Genomic DNA, 23,233 nt, shown 5'->3' with positions numbered 1-23,233 from the left:
CCCAAAAACACAAATACCCGGGGGAAAAAATTTTCGGGGAAATAGGGAGTTTTAAAAAGGACTCAAAAGACAAGGGAATAACCCCAAAAAACCCAAACCCCGTTCCTGTAACCCCCAACCTAAATTACCTAAACACACAAAAACAAATTAGAGGGATCAAAAACTACCAAAAAAAAAGGCCCCAAACAACCCCAAACCTACCCCCTAAACACAACATGAACCATAACCCCAAGAGGTTCAAACTGCCCCAAAGGCCCAAAAACCCAAGCCCGAAACCCCGTCTTGGGGACTCCCAAACGCACATGGGCCCCCACCCGCTAGTGGGGGCCATCTGTGCCCTGAAAACCCCCCAAAAAACACCAGGGTTTCCCGAGGTCAAATGCCCGACACCTTTAAACGACCTAGGGGCCCCCCGGATAATGAAAAAAGCATTGGGGCCTTATTATTGCCCAGGGAGGGATACCCTCCACAGTTTCCCCTTCACCAAGTGACCACAAACAGAGTAAGGACAGTTTAAAAATTGGCTTAAAACGGTTATTCAAAGGGGACAATTCCCCTATGAAGTACAAGCCCCGGTTTAAGGGGTTACCCTTTACCCTGGGGGGAAAATTGGCAAAGGCCTTCCCCAAATATGCCTTTTTTCAAGGGTAAAAAATCCCCCAAAAAAAAAAAAAAACTGGGTAAAGCTGCCAATGAGAATCCACTCAAAACAGGGCCCCTTTTCAGAGGGAAAATTCGGGGTTTCAAAACCGGTTAAGGCCCCCCACCCAAATCAGGTTTTTCCCCAACAGCGGGCCCCCCAACCGACAATAAAGAAAGGGGGGGATAATTCATCAAAAACCCCCCCCCCTAAGTTGGGGGAAAAATCAGAATAGGGCAAAACCTGGCGTCCGAATTTGACATGAAGGACCCCCCCAAAAAACCCGGAACCTCAATGGCCTTCCTGAAAACACGGAATAAAGTTCTCCAAACCTAAAGGTGCCAAACCCAATATGCTGGGAACCTCCAAGCCCAAACCTTACCCAAAACCTGGGAACAAAACTAAATATGGGCCTAGCACCTCCCCAAAGAGGAAAAAAAATTACCTTATCACCAGGGGGGGACAAAGTTAACCCGGTTCCCCCCCTGGTGGATTAAAAAAAAAAACCAGGGTTACCCCCCAAAAAAAAAAAACCCCGTAAAAAACTTCCCAAATTAATTTAAAATTTTTCCCTTTTTGGCCCCCAAAATTTCAACTTGGAAACACTTCAAAGCCTTTAAATAAATATATAAAATAAAAAAAAAATTTTTAAAAAAAATTTAAATAAAAAATTAAAAAAAAAATAAATAAAAAATTTAAAAGGAAGAAAGATTACTATAATAAAAACTAAATTATAAAAAATAAAAAATTTTAAAAAAATAAAGGACCAAAAAAAATTAAAATTTTTACTTTTAGAAACCCATACTCACACACAAACTTCCCCCCCCAAAAAAGAAACAACCAAAACCCCCAAACACCCCCATAAACGGGGCCCCCCCACCCATACCCATTTCCCCCGGTGCCCAAACCCAAGAAATTAAACCCATTTAAAACTGTTTTCAAACACCTCATATGACCCAAACCCCCCAAAGTTCCACTTTACCCGGGGGGCCCCCACACCCTAAATTCCCCCATTTCTTACAACCCTTTTCCAAACCTAAGGGCATAAAGGATCTCATAAATAAAACAAGGGAACAACTTTATCCCCCCCTTTGGTTTTCAAAAAAACTGCCCTTTTTCTTGGTTGACTTTTTAAAATCCCCGGATTTGAGGGGAAAAGGAGTAACCCCCCAAAATTATAAATAAATTTTATTAAAAATATCACTTTAAAATAAACCCATAATAAAAAAAGGGGGCAAATGGTGAGTCAAACCCCCAATCAATTCTGGTCCAGAGTAAATTAAAGTTGCCCACAGGGCCAGCCTATCTTTTTTGGGCCCACTTTTTGAAGACAAGAAAAAATTAGGTAAAAGTTTAATGACTGCCTGGGCCTAAAACACATCTACAAGAATTTTAGAAGGGTTTCCCGAAAAACTGGGCCAAGCCACCAAATTAAAAGCCCAAAAAACAATTTATACCCTTGAAAAACAAGGTTTCCCAGCACCCAAAAGGGGGAATCCCGACCAGGGTTAAGGGGGTGGGGACCCCTTACAGAGACGAACCCTTTTTAAAGTAGTTTGGGAAAACCCTTTTCAGCCCACCTTTTTGAAATTCACATCAACAAGGAATATTTATACTTCCCCTTAACCCAAAATTGGACAACCCCATTCAGTGACACCCGCCTTAAAGGGAAAAAAAAGTTTACCCAAAAATAAAGGGGCCCAAAATTTTCTTTTGGCCCCATGAAAAAACTAGTCTTTGTTGTTACCCCAAAGGGGGTTTTTCCTGAAACCTGCAAAAGTTTTGAATAGCTTACCCAAAAATCAAACCCTAGGCCACAAGGGGGTTAAAAGAAGGTTTTTAATAAAGGGGGTGGAATGTTTATACCCAAAGACTTTGTGGAAAAACCCCAAAGTAGGCGGGAGCTGGTTTTCAAAGTTTTTTACCAAAGGGGGGGAGAATTCCCCCCCGGGGACCTCAGGCATTCCAAGAGGGAAGAAAAAAAATGTTTTCCCCCTAAAGGGGGGGGAAGCAAAAAATTGGCAAAAACCCTGGAATTAGATGAACCTGCCTTGAAAACCCAAAAATAAATTACTGACCCAGGGACTTTTGCCAAACAGAAATCAAAATTAAGAAGGTGAAAACCCCGGTAATTGTTTTTCTTCTCACAAACGGGTGGGAATTTTTTATGTATGGGGGAAAAATTTTAAAAGGGGTGTAGGGGGCCTCTGCATAAAAGAATTTTTTTTTTAATTTTAAAAGGGTTTTTTTAAAACCTTTGGTTTTTGGGGTTTTTAAGGGTTTTTAACAGCCCCTATAAAAAATTTTTAAATTTTAATTTTTTAAAAAAAAAAAATATTAAAAAATAAATTTTTTTTTAATATAATTTTTTATATTTTAAAAAATTTAAAAAATTAAATTTAAAAAATTTTAATTAAATTTAAAAAGGGGAGAATTCACTTTTTTAAAAAAAAATAAAAAAATTTTTGTTTTAAATATAAATAAAAAACAAAAATTAAAAACCCAAAAAGGAAAAACAAAATTTTGCTTTTAAAACCCGCATATCCAAAACCATACCCTTTCCCCCACTAAAAAAACCCCCAAAAAAACCAAAAAACCCTACCCCTGCATATAAGGGGAACCTTTCCCCCCCCTCTTAAATACACAACTGAAAAAAAAAAGAAGAAACCCACCACTAAAATCTAATTGTTTTTCCTTTCCAAAACACTCCAATGCCAAAACCATTCTCCAGCACATACACTTTCCATATGTCCTCCCCACAATTAACCAAACATTATAGAATCACCCCAAAAAAAATAAAACACCAACCCTTTTTCACCACCCAACCCCTGTTTTTAACCTTTTTTCTTTAGGAACTCTTTTTTAGCTTTTTGCAGAGACGATTTTTGAATGAATGAACCCTAAATAATAAATTTTTTAAAATTTAAAAATATTATAAATATTCCAAAAACAAATACTAAAATGTATTGGGTGTGATGGTTCCTTTAGATAAATTCTGCCACCAAAAGGGTTAAAAGTTTTTAGTAAATCAGGGGGGACTCAAGGAAGTTAAAAATTACATAGTGCCCCCCCAAACAAGGAATAAAATTAATTTTAGGGTTTAAAGCCACTGGACATTTTCATTTAATGCTTCATAAATAACAGGGCAATCCAGGGAAAAAACCCAATCAAGACCCCAAACAGTTTCCAGGGAAAAAACATTAAGGGGTATAAAAATAGGGTGGTGCAACCCAAACAAAAAGGCATTGCAACCCCCGTTTTCCAAAAAGTAATGGAAAATTTCCAAAAAGGTGTTAAAAAAGGAAAAAGTGTAAAAAACATAAAAGGGAGAAATAAAAAGCGAACCGTATGTGAAAACTATCCCTGTTACCAAAAAATTGGAAAAAAAATTTAAAAATTTTTTTTTTAAAAGTTATGTTTGACCAAAATGCCAAAATGTGTTAAGAAAAAATTTAAAATTTAAAAAAAATTTAAAAACAGAATGAATAGGACCCTATGGGGAAAAAAAAAATTTGGGGGGAACCCTTAATTTCCCCGGGTTCTGAATTTTGAAAAGCCCGGGGTTCAAAGCCCGGGTACCTGCAGATCCCCTCCTTGGGGAAAAGGGTTTCCACAAAAGGGGCTGCATAAAAGGGGCCACCAAGTATTGGACAAGAGCACTTGGGTTTTTTGAATTGCACAAGGGGAAAATGGCTCTAACTGTGTTTACCTGGGCCAGTTTTATTTTGAGCAGGAAGGCAAGCCTTAGGGGACCCAGGGCCAATTTAAAGAAGTTTTTCCTTCAAGTGATGTTTTTGGATTTCATGTAGTAAATTTAAAAAATTCAGAAAGGGAAAAAAATTTCAGAAACCCTGTTATTAACGGGCCAAAAGCCAAAGTTCTTGGCCCTTGTAATGATCATAGGTAGAATCAAAAGGTATTCAGCAACATTTGAAGGGTAAAAACCAATTTGTTTTTCCCCATTCTGCACCCCAAAGTCGACTTGGGGGTAAAAAGAAAACTTGGGCTGTTCAGGGCTGTACATTGATGTCTAATGCTAAATAAGCTGTTCTTCCAAAAAAAAGGGGGAGTGAGGCCCGGGAAATTGGAAAAATTGTATCAGGTGAAGGGCATACACAAAAAATATTATTTTATAATAAAAAAAAAATATATAAATAATATTTTTTAAATATAGTATTATATTCCAAAACCCAATGGGGACATTTAAAACCCTACACATCCCAAATTTTCCCCCAACCTTAGAACACCCTGAATAAAACATTTATTTTTATTGGGTGGGGGGGACATATGAATCTTTTTAAAATTCCACAGTGGTCCCAGGGTTTTCAAAAGTGGGCGGCAACCCTCATTTCCAAATCCTTCTGGATGTTTACCTGTACCCGATGTTTTAGGGGAAACAGGCATTTTTTGTCTGCCACAGCCGGGTAACTCCACGAAAGCACAAAACCCCTGAATAAAATGAGGAAACCAAATAAACATCTAGGTTTGGGGGGCAATACGGGCCAAGCCAGATTATCGGGGGCCATGCGTCTTCCCCGCCACTTGAACATTTACAGTATTGCCTTTCTACATAAAAATCCTGCAGAAAACCCGTAGTAATACAAAGGGGGGGTCAACCCCCCCCCCCTTTGGTACCAAACCCCCCCAAAGATGGCTTTGGGAAAACCCCGGAAATTTTTGGGCCCTAGGCATGCCCCTATGCCCCGGCCGGCCAAAACAAATAGCCATGTGTGGCCTAGGGGGACCCTTTGTTACATCATTATTTTCCCCGCCCAAAATACCCGATTACCTGTTTCTGGAACTTTCATGTAAATTCCCTGAACAAGGGCAATGTTGCTTTTCGGTGTCCCCAGCTAAACCCCTTTGTTTATTGAATATTTAGCAATTTTAAATACGTGCAAGGGTAAGTCCTGGGCACTTTAAGATTTTAAAATTGGGAAAGGGTTCTTTAATTTTTGTGCCTTAATACACAGGCCCCTCTAGAAACCCCACACTTATTAAGGAGTCCCAGTGCAGCAAGAAAAGTTTCCCTTTTTTGGGAAAGGGGGGCCCCCCCAACTCTCAGTGTTTAATAAATCGAAAGAAATTTCAATATTTCGAAGAATAATTAAGGGGAAAATAAGGGCCCTGGGCAATGTTTTATTCTCCCTAAAAGGGTGCAATGTATTGGCCACCTTCAAAAACCCATTTTGTGGGGTCCTTCTTTTACCTGTAGTTTCTGTTTCTTGTAAAAGAACAGTTTAATGGTTTTGCTCTTTGATACTTTTGCCTGATATTTGTTAGTTTACCAGAGTTACAGTACATTTTGATGCAATGCCTAATGACTTATATGTGCATATACAGTACATGTACATATATATATATATATATATATATATATATATATATATATATATATATATATATATATATATATAGACAGATATAGTTATAGATGTAAGTTACTGTTAGAAAAACACTGCATATATGTATATAGGCATATGGATCCATGTCTTTTTATTAATGTACTGTAAGATCAAACCACAAGCAACCAAATCCAATACATTGAACAACAGACACAGCAAACCAAAATCCTAAAATTTCAAAATACAACAGACTCCAAAAGGAAAACACTTGCTTACTAATCCTAACCCTATACCTCTCCCTGACCCTATCCCCAACCCTATATCTAACCTTAGGATAACCCTTTCCAAAACACTGCAACTACATAGGTAATATAATACTCATAATATGCACAATAACACAAAAAACACAACAGAGCATATAGCTCCTAACATAACTCTTATTCTGTCTATAACCCTCAAGAACTCACACATACACTTCTACCAGCCATCTCCTTACCTAAACCTTATTTTAACCCTAACCCCCTAATACTGAGAGGCACAATCCCCCCATTAACTTTCACTCAGAACCAGAAATCCATTGTCATACATTCAACATTTGCATTACTTAACCAATCATGCATTCAAACATTATGCCTACAGTCCATTCTTTGACAAACTAAACAATTGACAAATGAACAGTAATCTGTATATATATTTATTTATACATATAAATACAAACACATAAACCAAAATCCTAAAATTTCAAAATACAACTGGTTTAAGGCAGTAACTTGTAGTTTATTGGCAATTTTGGGTCATTTCCTGTCTTTTCCAGCCCCCTGCTGTAAAGCGCGCTTTGGTGGGCTTTTCCAGCTATTGAGAACTCAGCACAGCTCCTCGTGGTGGCCAGCAGTGTTCCTGTAGCAGCAGAGACCAGAAAAGACTACCTTTCCAGATTTTAAGTATTTTTCTTGGCTTTTTCGACCTGTTGTAACTTTCGACCACTGTTTTTGCTTGTTTTATCGAAGTTTGCACTGTTTTTACTGTCTTTATAAGCTCAAATTGTTTACTGCACTTGCTAATTTAAGTTTTGCTTAAAAGTTAAACTACAGGCTAATACACTCAAGTGTACTAGCTTTTGTTAGCAATTAGTCGAAAAATATAGCATTTATTGTGTTTTCTGCCTTTCTGTAAAAAAAATCTTGAAAAAAACAAAAAAAGAATATCTTTGTTTTCCATACTTTCCTAGCTAGTGTTCCAGAGACCAGATTTTGCTGATCCCTGGGCTTTGTCTTGGTTCATGTGCTTCTCCATTTTCCTTGTTTGGTCAGGGGGAAGTTTCTTTACTCACCAGTGAGAGTGGGGAGTACTGAGCTGCCTGTTTGTCCTTAGAGGAGTGGTTTAAGGCAGTAACTTGTAGTTTATTGGCCATTTTGGGTCATTTCCTGTCTCTTCCAGCCCCCTGCTATAAAGCGCGCTTTAGCTAGTTTTAGCGCGATTTAGCGCGGAGTTGCCACTGTTGCACACTAGGGCAGCGCCGGTTAATCAGGTTTAAACTATTCGGGCTACCTAAAGTCCACTCTTCAAATTTTCCCTTAAAACTACCTTCCTCGAACTATACTACTGATCTAATCAGCGTATCCTATAACTAAAAAGATTATCTCTACTTGACTCCAAAGCAGACTATTCTCTATCTGTAAAGCCCAGCACTTGCTCCTACAGTACTTATCACCTTGATACAGCACTCTTGTTATAGATAGTACCCCAAAAAGGCTAACCCGATTTCTCGGTCACCCACATCTTCCGGAATCATTTTTTAAGTTTTTTTGTCTATTCCATCTAGCATGTCGAGGGATCAGTTGCTAGTGTCCTCTCCTGCTCAGCTGGTGAACCTGGGAATATTGAGGCAATGTTACAATTGCCTCATGTACTGAACAACCCTCTGCTCCTCCCACAAAACACAAATACATGCGAGAGATGCAACTATACGGCCAAACTGGAGGCTGAGCTCTCTCAACAAAGGACTGGCAAGACCAGACAGGAGGAGAAGGTAACCACACACACTACAGACCCAGTCTCACATAGTACCATCACAACCTCAAATCATACACATAAACACACAAAGACATATTCAGAGGCTCTGATCAAAAATCTACCAAAACAACAGAGGCCACCAAAGCAGACACCCAAACAACTACCACCTCAGAACACAACACCTGCAACACATAGACCACACAGTCAGAGTGTCAAACAGTCACAGCCCTTAAGGCCAAACACAATGCCAGACACACTAGTCATTGGTGACTCCATAGTCAGACACACTGACGTCCCGCTCACCAGACTGAGTAAGGAGAAGGTCACAGTAAGCTGCCTGTCGGGCGCTAGAATCTGCCACATAACGCAAGCACTCAGGTCTCTCAACAGCAGGTACAAGTACGACTCAGTCATTGTCCACGCTGGTGTAAACGACCTGAGACGTACCTCCTTGGACTACATGAAAAGAGACATTGAGGAGCTCTCTGATTATGTAGCCCAGGCAGGTATGACCCTGACCTTGAGCAGTATCCTACCTTCACCAAGAATGATGCCACAATACAGAGATAAGATGATCAGCTTTAACAATTGGCTTAAACTCTGGTGTAATTCAAAGGGGATCCAATGTCTGTCTGCCTGGGAAGACATGCTGGACAAGCCACGCTGCTTCGCAAGGGACGGCTTGCACCTGTCACCCCTGGGATTGCGGATATTGGAAAAGGCTCTTGCCACACCCATAGTGCCTTTTTTAGGCAAGGCTCAAATTATAAACCTACCACCCTAGAACACAATAAAGAAAAAAAACTAAGGGTAATGCTGCTCAATGCCAGAAGTCTCACCCTCAAGATGCACGCACTCGAGGCCCTTCTCAGTATGGAGAACATCGATGTCTGTGCTGTGACAGAAACCTGGTTCAAGGCTCCTGAGAGCACCCCAGCACTATCAGGTTTTACCTCATATCATGCGTTCTGGCCCCAAAATCCAGACAATACAAAGAAAGGAGGGGGGTATCCATATTCATCAAGGACACCCACACCTCAAGATTGGTGGCAACGCACAGTGCATCGGAGACCATCCAGGTGCAATTAACCATAGGCAAGACTGCTCTGCAATTTGTAGCATGTTACAGGCCACCCTCGCAAACTCAGGAACCTCACATGGCTTTCCTGAAAACACTGGAGGGGATAAATGTATCTCCGAACACCATCATACTAGGTGACTTCAATTACCCTAATATAGACTGGGAACACTACTCAAGCCCAAACACTCTAGCCCAAAAGTTCCTGGAATTCATAAACTCAAATGCCATGGAACAACTAGTCACCATCCCCACAAGAGGAGAAAACGTACTTGATCTCATCATCACGAACATGGGAGCACAATGTTCAACACCGGAAGTATACCCCTCACTGGTGAGATCAGATCACAAACTAATCTCGCTGGAGGTCCTCATCCCGCCCCCACCTGAAATAAAAAAGACCACAGTAAAGAACTTCTCGAAAGCCGACTTCACACTTCTAAAGACTAGTGTGGTCTCCTTTAAGGCCCCCGAGCCGGCGGTAAACATTACTCAAGCTGCTGAATCACTTACAAATGCCTTCTACCAGCACCTGCAGGACTGCATGGATCAGGCAATCCCAAGCAAAACAAAGACTCTTTGTACCAAAGGCAAGCGTCCAGTCTGGTGGACCCCAGCCATAAACAAACTCTAGAACAAAAGGAGGAAGCTACTACAAGATAGAGCAAAATCCTTAAAAGGTAAGACACCACTGATTACTATAAGTAAAAAGCTAAGAGCTCTCATAAAATCATCCAAAGCAAATTTTGAGTGAAAAATAGCTAAGGACTCAAAAGACAATCATAAGGCATTCTTTAGCTATGTTAGAAACCTACATACTGGCTGACAGGTTCAGTGCAAACTTCTCCGCCCCCCCCCAAAAGGAGAGATATCTATACCAAATGATTGTAGCCCCCCAAACATCTCTAACGCCCAGGTGAGAACTGCTCTCTCCAAGGCAAAAAACACAGCATCCATGGGACCTGATGGTGTCCCCGGCTGTGTGCTCCATGAACTCAATGAGGAATTAAACCCGCAGTTAGGACAGCTGTTTAATCTTAGTCTCACCTCCGGATATGTACCCAGGGAGTGGCGCACAGCGACTGTGGTTCCACTTCACAAAGGTGGTGCCTCCACTGACCCTGGAAATTACCGTCCCATTAGCTTGACAAGCCTTATCTGCAAATCCATGGAGAGGATCATAATGGATCTCATAAATAAAGACATAGGGAATTTGCAGACTTTGGATCCAACCCAGTTTGGCTTTGTCAAAGGCAGATCATGCCTTTTAAACTTGGTTGACTTTTTCGAAACAGTCACCAAGGCCATTGATGAGGGAAAGGCAGTCCATACAGCCTACCTCGACCTGGCGAAGGCCTTCGATACAATACCCCACTCGGGTATCATTGAAAAACTCATCAGCTTAAATGTAAACCCATACATCACAAGATGGGTTGCAAACTGGCTGAGTGACAGAACCCACAGGGTCAGAGTTGCTGGTGCCATGTCAGACTCAAAGCCTGTCACAAGTGGTGTCCCACAGGGCTCAGTCCTGGGCCCACTCTTGTTTGGCATCTACTTTTCTGAAGTACAAGCAAACACAGGAGGGTTATGGCTGACAAAGTTTGCAGATGACTGCAAACTGGGCGCCGTAGTCGAAAACACATCTGACACAGATATCCTTCAGAAGGGTCTCACAGAAGCGGATAACTGGTGCCAGAGCCATGGCCTAAAGTTAAGTGCCAAGAAATGCATAGTCATACCCTTCGGAAAAAACAAGGTTACCCCTAGCTACCATATAGGTGGCAATCCACTGAGCACAGAAGAAGTTATCAGGGACCTGGGGACCCAGGTTGACAGTAGCCTTTCATTCGACACTCATATTGCTAAAGTAGTTAGGAAGACCTTCTACATTGCCCACCTTATCATGAAGGGATTCACATCTAGATCAAGGGAGGTCATAGTCTCCCTATACTCATCACTCATCAGACCAATGATTGAGTACAATGCCCCATTCAGAATGTATCTGACCCGACACTTGCAACAGCTGGAGAGGCCACAAAAGTTCCTCACCAAAAGGATAAAGGGTCTCAAAAATCTGTCTTATGCTGCCCGACTGAAAGAACTCCAGCTCTATTCAGTTGCTTACCGCTTGCTCAGAGGTGACCTGTGCCTGACATACAAGGCCATGTCAAACCCAGATTTGATGAACATGCTTCACCTCAAAAAATCTAGATCCCTCAGAGCCACAAGGGCGGGAGACTTAAACCTCGACACGGTTATTAATAGGACGTGCTGGAGGGATAGATTCATCACCCAAAGACTCCCTATGCTGTGGAACAAAATCCCAGTATATGTGAGGCAGAGCACCTCGCTGGCCTTGTTCAAGAGGAATTTTGACCAATGGATTGGAGATCGCAGATATACCCCAGGGATTACCTCAGTGTCACTGCTCGACAGAGGCACAGCAAAATAATGGGCATAGTTTCTCCAAACTAAAGGGGTGGCGTAAGCCACAAAACTATGGGCTAGGCTTGTAAATACCCTCGGGCAGATAGCCTAGTATGAACCTATGAACCTATGAACCTATGACACACACACATGAAGATATATATATACTGATCCCTGATGGCACTTTCTGCCAAAGCAGAAATCAACGAACATACTTAACCGTAAGTGCTGATCACCGAAGCAGCACTTTCGGATAAGTATGCTTGTTGTGCTGGTCTCACTATGGTGCGGATAAGGGAAAATTCTCTTTTCCCCAGTGTAGTGCGACTTCGGAGTGAGATTATTAAAGCAGCGGGGTGTGCAGGGGGGGCTTGCCTCTGCATAAAAGTATATTTATTGTTTTTTTTTTGTAACGCACTTTAACGAAAGCGCTTTTTCGGTGAAAGCACTTTCGTTAAAGTGTGTTCGGTTATTGTGGATTCGGGATGTTGAAGTTTTGGTCAACAGTCCTCTATATATATATATATATATATATATATATATATATATATATATATATATATATATATATATATATATATATATATATATATATATATATATATATATATATATATATATATATATATATATATATATATATATATATATATATATATATATATATATATATACAGAGAGAGAGAGAGAGAGATTCACTTTATAATCTCAAAATACTGAATAACGAATTTTAGTATGTCGAAACTATAAAGCCAAAAAATCAAAATACCGAAACCCCAAAAGTGCGAAATTCAAAATTGTGACTTTTAAGCACACCCTGCATCACTCAAACAAACACACATACACCTTCCTCCCAACACTGCAACAAACAGACAAAACACACACAAACACAACAACACAAATACACAAACCTGCCCTACATATAAGCAGGGGGGCAAGCCTTCCTGCACCTCCACTACTTATATATACACTAATTCCGAGGTCGCACTAAAAAGACAAAGACATGAAACCCACCACTACACAATCTAATCTGCATTCCTTCTTGCACAAACACACATCACATATGCACAAACACCACCATTCTCAACAGTTACACACTCACACTCTTACCGATATACCGTAACCTACACCTACAACTTCCCAACACACTAACATATACTAGAATCTCTACCCAAAACCCCTAAAATATGAACACTTACCTGAATCTCCAGTTATCAATTAACACAGTGCACCACCACAGCCGCTGTTTCGACATTTCCAGATTTGGTTATGCGGTCTTTCATGGAACTGGGCTTTCGCTGTTTTAGTCTTGAGATACTGACATTTGAGATTTCAGTATTTTGAGATAGTGAAGTGAACCCATAATATATATGTATATATATATATATATATATATATATATATATATATATATATATATATATACACACATACAGATATACAAATAAATATGTATGTGCATGTGTGAGTGAGTTCCTTCATGCATACTCCATATTACTAGCTCACGCAAGAGGGTAATGAAAAGTTTATTAGTAAATGCAGGGGTCAGCTCAGAGGCACAGACTTAAAAATTACATGAGTGCCCCTACCTTAATGATAAGACAAGGAATAAAATAAAATATATTGGGGGGGATTTAATAAAGCCTACATGGACTTATTTTCCTTGTAGGCATTGTGGCACACTGCTTACATGAAAGTAAGCAGGATTGCAATCCAGGAAACAGAGCTGAGGGGCATGCACTAGCACACCAACACAGAATTGCCCATGGCATACAAATCACCTCATAAGCAGGTGAATTGCATGCAAGTGAGGGTGGTAGACAGATCCAGCAAGCAAATAGGCAGTCGTGCAGACCCCATGTTGGTGTCCAAAATGTACATGGAAAAATTCCATATACAGGATGTTAAACAGAGAACAGCGGCTGTAAAAGTGCAGTAAGAAGGGCAGAAATAACATAGCAGACACAGATATGTGCAAAACTATCCACTGTGTATCCAAAACCTAATGGAAAATAATTTAAAATACTTCTTTCTTTTTATAATCAGATTATGTTTGCACAACACGATGCAGTGCACAAACATGCTGTTAAGAAAAAAAATTTAAAAAGTGTAAAAACAAAAATAAGAAGTATGTGACAGTAATGCATTATAGGACCCTATGTGGAGTAGGTACGTTGGTAGAATGCTGTGGTTGGTAACCATGTAATTCCCAGGTTGTGTGCATGAATCTCTGTGCAAATGAGCCAGGGTTACTGAATAGCACGCATGGGTATCCGTGTGCACAGATCCCATCCGTGTAGGCAGACAACTGTGCTGTTGTCCACAGAAGAGGTAGCTGACATCAAAAGGGTGTGTCCATGTCCTTTTAAGCTCATTGGAGCACAGTAGCACTTGTTTGTGTGGTGCACCACTGTGCTTATCAAGGGTGTGTATACACTGGCTGCTAAGCTGTGTTTACCTTCGGGGCACATGTTTTATTGGGTTAGAGCATGTTTGCAAGGCAGACCGCTGTGCTGAGCGTGACCTTTCATGGGCCAATTTACAATGAATGCATTGTTTACCTTCACAGTGAGTGTTTGCGTGGCATGTAGCAGTGCTGAGTGAGGAAGGCTGTTAAAAAAAATTGGCTGAGAAAGGCAATGAGAAATTAAATACAGATGAACCCTGTTCCACTTGAACTAGGGCCATTAACAGTCCTTAAAGATGTACTTGACCATTGTAATGCATCATAGGTAGCCAATCAGAAAGGCTGCATCTACAGCAGAGCATTATGAAGGGTACAGAAACACTGCAATTTGATTTCACCCCCATACTCTGCACCACAGAAGTACAGACTTGGGACTTGTAACTGAAGAAATGCTATGGGCTGTTGCAGGTCTGCTACATATGTATGTGCTAGATGCTGAAATCAATGCTGCTGATGACAATATGCCAAAACTGAGAAGGAGAAGAGTGCTCAGGCCTAAGGTAACCTTCCTAGGACTACATGAGCTACAGATTGTAGAGCAGTACAGGTCAGACAGGGACATACTACAAGAAGAACTCATTGAGCTCTGCTGACCTCAACTCAGACCCAGAGCCAACAGAGAGGAACTCATCCCAGTGGAAACTAAGGTATGTGTGGCTCTTAAGATACTAGCTATGGGTATATTCCAAAGACCAACTGGGGACATGATGGAGATCCCACATGTATCAGCATCCAGGATTCTCCACAAGTTCCTTGATGCTATACTACCACATGACAGTGAACACATTTATTTTCCCCTCACCCTTGAGGTGGGGGATGACAGTATGCAATACTTTTACATCAACTTCCAGGCATTGTGGAATGCCCAGGGCATTATCATAAATGTGTGTGCTGGCAACCCTGGCAGTTATCTCAAATACCATATCTGGCATGTATCACAGCTGTACCAGATGTTTGCTAGGGGGGACATCCCACATGGTCATTTACTGGGCGATGCTAGCTACGCACTAGAACCGTGGATGATGACATCCATCAGAAATGCACACAAACCCACTGAAGAATGCCATAATGAGGCACACACACAAACTAGGAACATCATAGAGTGTGTGTATGGGCTGCTGAAGTCACGGTTCCAATGCCTAGATGTATCTGGTGGAGCCATGCAGTATTGTCCAGCCACATGTGTACACATGTTCACAGTATGTGCCTTGCTACATAATATAATCCTGCAGAAACAGCTGTAGTAGGATCAGCAAAGGGAAGGGATACACAGCCCCCCACCAGTGTCTAGGTCACCACAGCCACACCCACAGATGGACTTTGAGGAGGAAAACCCCGAGGTTATCCCTTTAGGCAGACATAGGCATGCCCAGTATGCCCTGGCCTTGGCCAAGAGACAACGCATAGCACATGCACTGACAATCTAAGGCACTAGGGACTGACACCTTTGTCTCAATTGCATACATATTAGTAAAAATGATGCCAACCAGCCAACACTACCTGTACCTTACCATGTATTGGCTGTGAACTGTGTGCATCAGACAGAATCTGCCCCGAACTAGAGGTTTGTCAACTGTTGCTTTTGCAAGGTAAGTCACACAGCTACTCACCACTTGTAAAGTCGATTAGAATATTGTAGCATATGTTTGGACCTGCCACATGCATGCAAGGGAATATAGTGGGCTACTGGGCTACTTGAAGAGTTCTAACAGCCACTTGGGACAACAGGTACTCTGTCCAATATTATGTGCCTCATAATATTCACTAGGCCACATGGCTAGAAACCCCACTACATTATTCAAGGAAGATGCCAAACAGTGCAGTGACAGAACAGTTGTACTGCTGTTTATACCAGTAGAGTATGGGCTGGTTGTCCCCCACCCCTAAGTCATCAGTGTACCTATATAACTGCTGTAACAGTATATTTGCAATGATATATCAGCAGACCACCCAATTCAAGGGCTATAGAGACAGAACCTGGTCACATGTTGTATGTCTCACATAACACAGGGATGACAATGTATATGTCTGTATGCTGTTGATTGTGTGATGAATGACTCATCCCTGTCTAGCAGCCTGTGTGGCTCAGTGAGTGAGGGACATTAGCATGGGTGATGGTGTTGATAGTTGGAATCTGGCAGTAGCCACATTTGAGGTAGTCATATGGTGGTATTCCCACAGACTGTCATAACCCCTCACTCTGTTACCACAAGAAAGCTGGACATAGCGACAGTGAATGAGGAGACAAAGGGCCAAACCTACAGATAGACATTATACACTCTCAGAGTAACCTAGAAGGTGGCTAGTATAACAGCAGGTTGCAACAGGTCAGATTAACTGCAGGATGTAAAGGCCATCACTTAAATGTCTTAGCAGTTACAACAATTCAGTGACTGCATTTTACAGTATATTACCGGAAAACCACAAATGTATCAGGAACAGAGCAGACACATGGGGCAAAATGCTGGATATTCTGCAAAAACAAGTAGAGGGGAAAGGTATGCAGACTCTCACCCTGTGTGTGGTGTTACATCATATATACCAGTCACATAATATCTTTTAGAGCAAGAAATATGCCAAAAGCCATGAATAAAAGTGGAACAAAGGCCCACAAATAAGGACAAGTTTTAAATATTACTCTTACAAATGTAGAATGTTGATAGAATAACATGTATGTCATTATTTATTAACCAGTCTTCAATGATTTGCCACTAATTTGCCAGAAAACCACAATGTTATGTAAAATGGACCAAAAATATGAGGCAAAGTTCTGGACATTCTGTGAAGCTCAGTATAGTCATGAGGTATGAATCACATGTTAAGGTCAGCAAACAGTCGGGGAATGCCTTGGACAATATCAGGGAAGTGCAGTACTGTGGTAACAAGTGCAGCAGCCATTGGTCTGCAGCACACATGATCCTGGACTGGAGTACAAGTAGCTCTGGCCTGGAGTTACCTTGTAAGCACTGACTGTCACAGTGGGCATGTTCCTACACTTAGCTAACTTGAGCCCAAGTCTGTTGCCTCTTCCACCCAAAGACCTGCTATGTGGAAATGTGTCTGTACATATATACAGCTACATATACATATCTATCGCTCCCTATCCCCCTCATGCTTGTATATGTGTATCATCAGTATATGGAACATGGAATATATATATATATATATATATATATATATATATATATATATACATATATATATATATATATATATATATATATATATATATATATATATATATATATATATATATATATATATATATAGCTATATAAAGTACAATGATATATACACTCTCCATGTATGTCTACATAACACATGTACATAATGTACACACACAACAACAGTTAAGGATACATCCCTGTTATACACATTTATATAGATATGTGTGGGGGTGTACGAATGTCCCCACATACTCTGGAATGCTTGGGTTATCTGCACTTACACATTACAACAGTGGTCCAATGGTACCAGACCAAGGCTGCAACAGTACATAATCCACTCATCCACAAATCCCTGTACTTGCGGACTGTCACCCTGTAGACAGGCATGGATAAACAGATGGTTTAATGTACAGGCCATATTGTCCCTGGCCACATGTCCGTCTATCAAACTGCAAACAGTCACATATGGCCATATTGGTAACTGTACACACATAGTAGGGATATTACCAGATATCCCACTCCTAGGACACTAGAGACAATAACAGTACCAAGCAGTATCACTCAGCAGGCCACACATGCTGTCTAACACAAGGTCACTCTGCATACATTACAAGTACTTTGCCTGCATCCACATATACAACAGGCATAACCTGTGGCACATGTGATAATTACTGTGAGCTGTAATGTGCAATACTAAATAAGTAGGGGCTCTAATCTCACATTATTCAATTTGTGTGTGTACAAATATATCGCCTTACAGCAATATGGGCATGTCCATATGGGTTATCTCTGTGCAATGGTTATAGGTTCATAGGTTCATAGGTTCATACTAGGCTATCTGCCCGAGGGCATTTACAAGCCTAGCCCATAGTTTTGTGGCTTACGCCACCCCTTTAGTTTGGAGAAACTATGCCCATTATTTTGCTGTGCCTCTGTCAAGCAGTGACACTGAGGTAATCCCTGGGGTATATCTGCGATCTCCCATCCATTGGTCAAGATTCCTCTTGAACAAGGCCAGCGAGGTGCTCTGCCTCACATATACTGGGATTTTGTTCCACAGCATAGGGAGTCTTTGGGTGATGAATCTATCCCTCCAGCACATCCTATTAATAACCGTGTCGAGGTTTAAGTCTCCCGCCCTTGTGGCACTGAGGGATCTAGATTTTTTGAGGTGAAGCATGTTCATGAAATCTGGGTTTGACATGGCCTTGTATGTCAGGCACAGGTCACCTCTGAGCAAGCGGTAAGCAACTGAATAGAGCTGGAGTTCTTTCAGTCGGGCAGCATAAGACAGATTTTTGAGACCCTTTATCCTTTTGGTGAGGAACTTTTGTGGCCTCTCCAGCTGCTGCAAGTGTCGGGTCAGATACATTCCGAATGGAGCATTGTACTCAATCATTGGTCTGATGAGTGATGAGTATAGGGAGACTATGACCTCCCTTGATCTAGATGTGAATCCCTTCATGATAAGGTGGGCAATGTAGAAGGTCTTCCTAACTACTTTAGCAATATGAGTGTCGAATGAAGGCTACTGTCAACCTGGGTCCCCAGGTCCCTGATAACTTCTTCTGTGCTCAGTGGATTGCCACCTATATGGTAGCTAGGGGTAACCTTGTTTTTCCCGAAGGGTATCACTATGCATTTCTTGGCATTTAACTTTAGGCCATGGCTCTGGCACCAGTTATCCGTTTCTGTGAGACCCTTCTGAAGGATATCTGTGTCAGATGTGTTTTCGACCACGGCCCAGTTTGCAGTCATCTGCAAACTTTGTCAGCCATAACCCTCCTGTGTTTGCTTGTACTTCAGAAAAGTAGATGCCAAACAAGAGTGGGCCCAGGACTGAGCCCTGTGGGACACCACTTGTGACAGGCTTTGAGTCTGACATGGTGCCAGCAACTCTGGCCCTGTGGGTTCTATCACTCAGCCAGTTTGCAACCCATCTTGTGATGTATGGGTTTACATTTAAGCTGATGAGTTTTTCAATGATACCCGAGTGGGGTATTGTATCGAAGGCCTTCGCCAGGTCGAGGTAGGCTGTATGGACTGCCTTTCCCTCATCAATGGCCTTGGTGACTGTTTCGAAAAAGTCAACCAAGTTTAAAAGGCATGATCTGCCTTTGACAAAGCCAAACTGGGATGGATCCAAAGTCTGCAAATTCCCTATGTCTTTATTTATGAGATCCATTATGATCCTCTCCATGGCTTTGCAGACAAGTCTTGTCAAGCTAATGGGACGGTAATTTCCACGGTCGGTGGAGGCACCGCCTTTGTGAAGTGGGACCACAGTCGCTGTGCGCCACTCCCTGGGTACGTATCCGGAGGTGAGACTAATATTAAGCAGCTGTCCTAACTGCAGGTTTAATTCCTTGTTGAGCCCGTGGAGCACACAGCCGGGGACACCATCAGGTCCCATGGATGCTGTGTTTTTTGCCTTGGAGAGAGCAGTTCTCACCTGGGCGTTAGAGATGTTTGGGGGGCTACAATCATTTGGTATAGATATCTCTCCTTTGGGAGAAGTTTGCACTGAACCTGTCAGCCAGTATGTTGGCAATGTCTGTAGGATCAGTAATCTTCACATCATTTTGAACTAATTCTGAGCATATCTGGGAGTTTCCTCCCAGGTTTCTAACATAGCTAAAGAATCCCTTATGATTGTCTTTTGAGTCCTTAGCTATTTTTCTCTAGAAATTAGCTTTGGATGATTTTATGAGAGCTCTTAGCTTTTTACTTATAGTGATCAGCGGTGTCTTACCTTTTAAGGATTTTGCTCTATCTTGTAGTAGCTTTCTCCTTTTGTTGTAGAGTTTGTTTATGGCTGGGGTCCACCAGACTGGACGCTTGCCTTTGGTACAAAGAGTCTTTGTTTTGCTTGGGATTGCCTGATCCATGCAGCCCTGCAGGTGCTGGTAGAAGGCATTTGTAAGTGATTCAGCAGCTTGAGTAATGTTACGCGCTCGGGGCCTTAAAGGAGACCACACTAGTCTTTAGAAGTGTGAAGTCGGCTTTCGAGAAGTTCTTTACTGTGGTCTTTTTTATTTCAGGTGGGGGCGGGATGAGGACCTCCAGCGAGATTAGTTTGTGATCTGATCTCACCAGTGAGGGGTATACTTCCAGTGTTGAACATTGTGCTCCCATGTTCGTGATGATGAGATCAAGTATGTTTTCTCCTCTTGATCTCATCATCACGAACATGGTGACTAGTTGTTCCATGGCATTTGAGTTTATGAATTCCAGGAACTTTTGGGCTAGAGTGTTTGGGCTTGAGTAGTGTTCCCAGTCTATATTAGGGTAATTGAAGTCACCTAGTATGATGGTGTTCGAGATACATTTATCCTCCAGTGTTTTCAGGAAAGCCATGTGAGGTTCCTGAGTTTGCGAGGGTGGCCTGTAACATGCTACAAATTGCAGAGCAGTCTTGCCTATGGTTAATTGCACCTGGATGGTTTCCGATGCGTCGTGCATTGCCACCAATCTTGAGGTGTGGGTGTCCTTGATGAATATGGATACCCCCCCTCCTTTCTTGGTATTGTCCGGATTTTGGGGCCGGAAGGCATGATATGAGGTAAAACCTGATAGTGCTGGGGTGCTCTCAGGAGCATTGAACCAGGTTTCTGTCACAGCACAGACATCGATGTTCTCCATACTGAGAAGGGCCTCGAGTGTGTGCATCTTGAGGTTGAGACTTCTGGCATTGAGCAGCATTACCCTTAGTTTTTTTTCTTTATTGTGTTCTAGGGTGGTAGGTTTAGAATTTGAGCCTTGCCTAAAAAAGGCACTATGGGGGTGGCAAGAACCTTTGCCAAATCCGAATCCCAGGGTGACAGGTGCAAGCCATCCCAGCCTGGCTTGTCCAGCATGTCATCCCAGGCAGACAGACATTGGATCACCGTTGAATGACACCAGAGTTTAAGCCAATTGTTAAAGCTGATCATCTTATCTCTGTATTGTGGCATCATTCTTGGTGAAGGTAGGATACTGCTCAAGGTCAGGGTCATACCTGCTTGGGCTACATAATCAGAGAGCTCCTCAATGTCTCTTTTCATGTAGTGCAAGGATGCTCAGGTCGTTACACCAGCATGGACAATGATTGAGTCGCACTTGTACCTGCTGTTGAGAGACCTGAGTGCTTGCGTTATGTGGCGGATTCTAGCCTGACAGGCAGCTTACTGTGACCTTCTCCTTACTCAGTCTGGTGGCGGGGCGTCAGTGTGTCTGATTATGGAGTCACCAATGACTAGTGTGTCTGGCATTGTGTTTGTAAGGGCTGTGACTGCTTGACACTCTGACTGTTTGGTCTATGTGTTGCAGGTGTTGTGTTCTGAGGTGGTAGTTGTTTGGGTGTCTGCTTTGGTGGCCTCTGTTGTTTTGGTAGATTTTGATCAGAGCCTCCAGTATGTCTTTGTGTGTTTATGTGTATGATTTGAGGTTGTGATGGTACTATGTGAGACTGGGTCTATAGTGTGTGTGGTAACATTCTCCTCCTGTCTGGTCTTGCCAGTCCTATGTTGAGAGAGCTCAGCCTCCAGTTTGGCCGTATAGTTGCATCTCGCAAGTATTTGTGTTTTGTGGGAGGAGGAGGGTTGTCTGTGTACATGAGGCAATTGTAACATTGCCTCAATATTCCCAGGTTCACCAGCTGAGCAGGGAGGACATTAGCAACTGATCCTCGACATCCTAGAAGGAATAGACAAAAACTTAAAAGGTTCGGGGATGTGGGTGACCGAGAAATGGGGTTTGCCTTTTTGGGGTACTATCTATAACAAGAGTGCTGTATCAAGGTGATAAGTACTGTAGGAGCAAGTGCTGGGCTTTACAGTTAGAGAATAGTCTACTTTGGAGTCAAGTAGAGATAATTTTTTTAGTTATAGGATACACTGATTAGAACAGTAGTATAGTTCGAGGAAGGTAGTTTTAAGGGAAAATTTGAAGAGTGGACTTTAGGTAGCCCAAATAGTTTAAACCTGATTAACCACCGCTGCCCTGCATTTTAAGTCCCTGTGACTAACTGCGGGCCTCTTCATGGAACTCCTTTACAAGGCCTGCTGATGTCATCCACCATAAGAGCACTGGCTGACAATCTAATATCGCATAATCTCTGTGGAGCATGCGATAAGTACTGCAAACTTTAGTGTGCATAGTAGATAGGTAGGAGTTCCAATCTCACATCATCCAACTCTGTATGTTTATAAACATATCCACTTACAACACTTGGACATGTCCATATGGCTTATCTCCATGCAATAGTTATGCATTTTATGGACATGTGACTAGATGCTGGCCTCTAAATTGCCCTCCTCCACATAAGCATAATTGATATCCACCACCTTCTAGATTTCTATGTTCTGAAAACCCAGGTGACACTTATCGAGGGTAGTAGACCTTGTCTCAAAGTAAAAATGTATGATTATGCTGACTGCCCTCATTGTCCATGATACACTGTTATACACATATGCACCTAGGGAGCCATGCATGTATACTGCCTTACCTTGCTGACATCATATGTCTGCTGTGCCACCATGCCATCCTGTGCCACAGTATTACCACCATGTGTCCATTGTTAAACCCCTCAAACACCCGGAACAGACACATACACATGTTCATGACACCTGTAACTCTACTGCCAGTCTAACATCATGCAACAAAGGTACACAATGTTTGATGTGTATTCATGACACATGCCAGTATACAATACTTGTAGTGACCCACAAGTGCCATGGCAAAACAATATTGCATTACACAAGTACATGTAAAGTAATATAGTCAACTTGTGCATCAGACACATATTTGTGTTTCCATGCATTGATGTCACGGATGGCAGGGATGTGACACAGGTATCATCACATGCACAGGGTGTGGTGTGGGGGTGCCAGAGGCCTAGGCTGTGCTAAACAGGTGACAGTATGCATGTGAGTCAGGAAGGAGTGCAGGTTAGATGGGCCATGCAGAAGTGCCATGTGTGTCTGTTAGTGACCTGCATGTGACAGTGGTTTTTGAGTGTGTATACGCACATAGGCAAGCCCAGTGCTAGCCATACATGTGTGTATGTTGGACAGGTGTGGAATGTACATGGTAGAATGGACAGTTCACCATCTC

The sequence above is a fragment of the Protopterus annectens genome, chromosome 6.part1, assembly GCF_019279795.1.
Source record: "Protopterus annectens isolate FY-2018-M chromosome 6.part1, PAN1.0, whole genome shotgun sequence".
Taxonomy (NCBI): Eukaryota; Metazoa; Chordata; order Ceratodontiformes; family Protopteridae; genus Protopterus; species Protopterus annectens.
The sequence above is the reverse complement of the archived record's forward strand: the minus strand, read 5'-3'. Positions refer to the sequence as shown.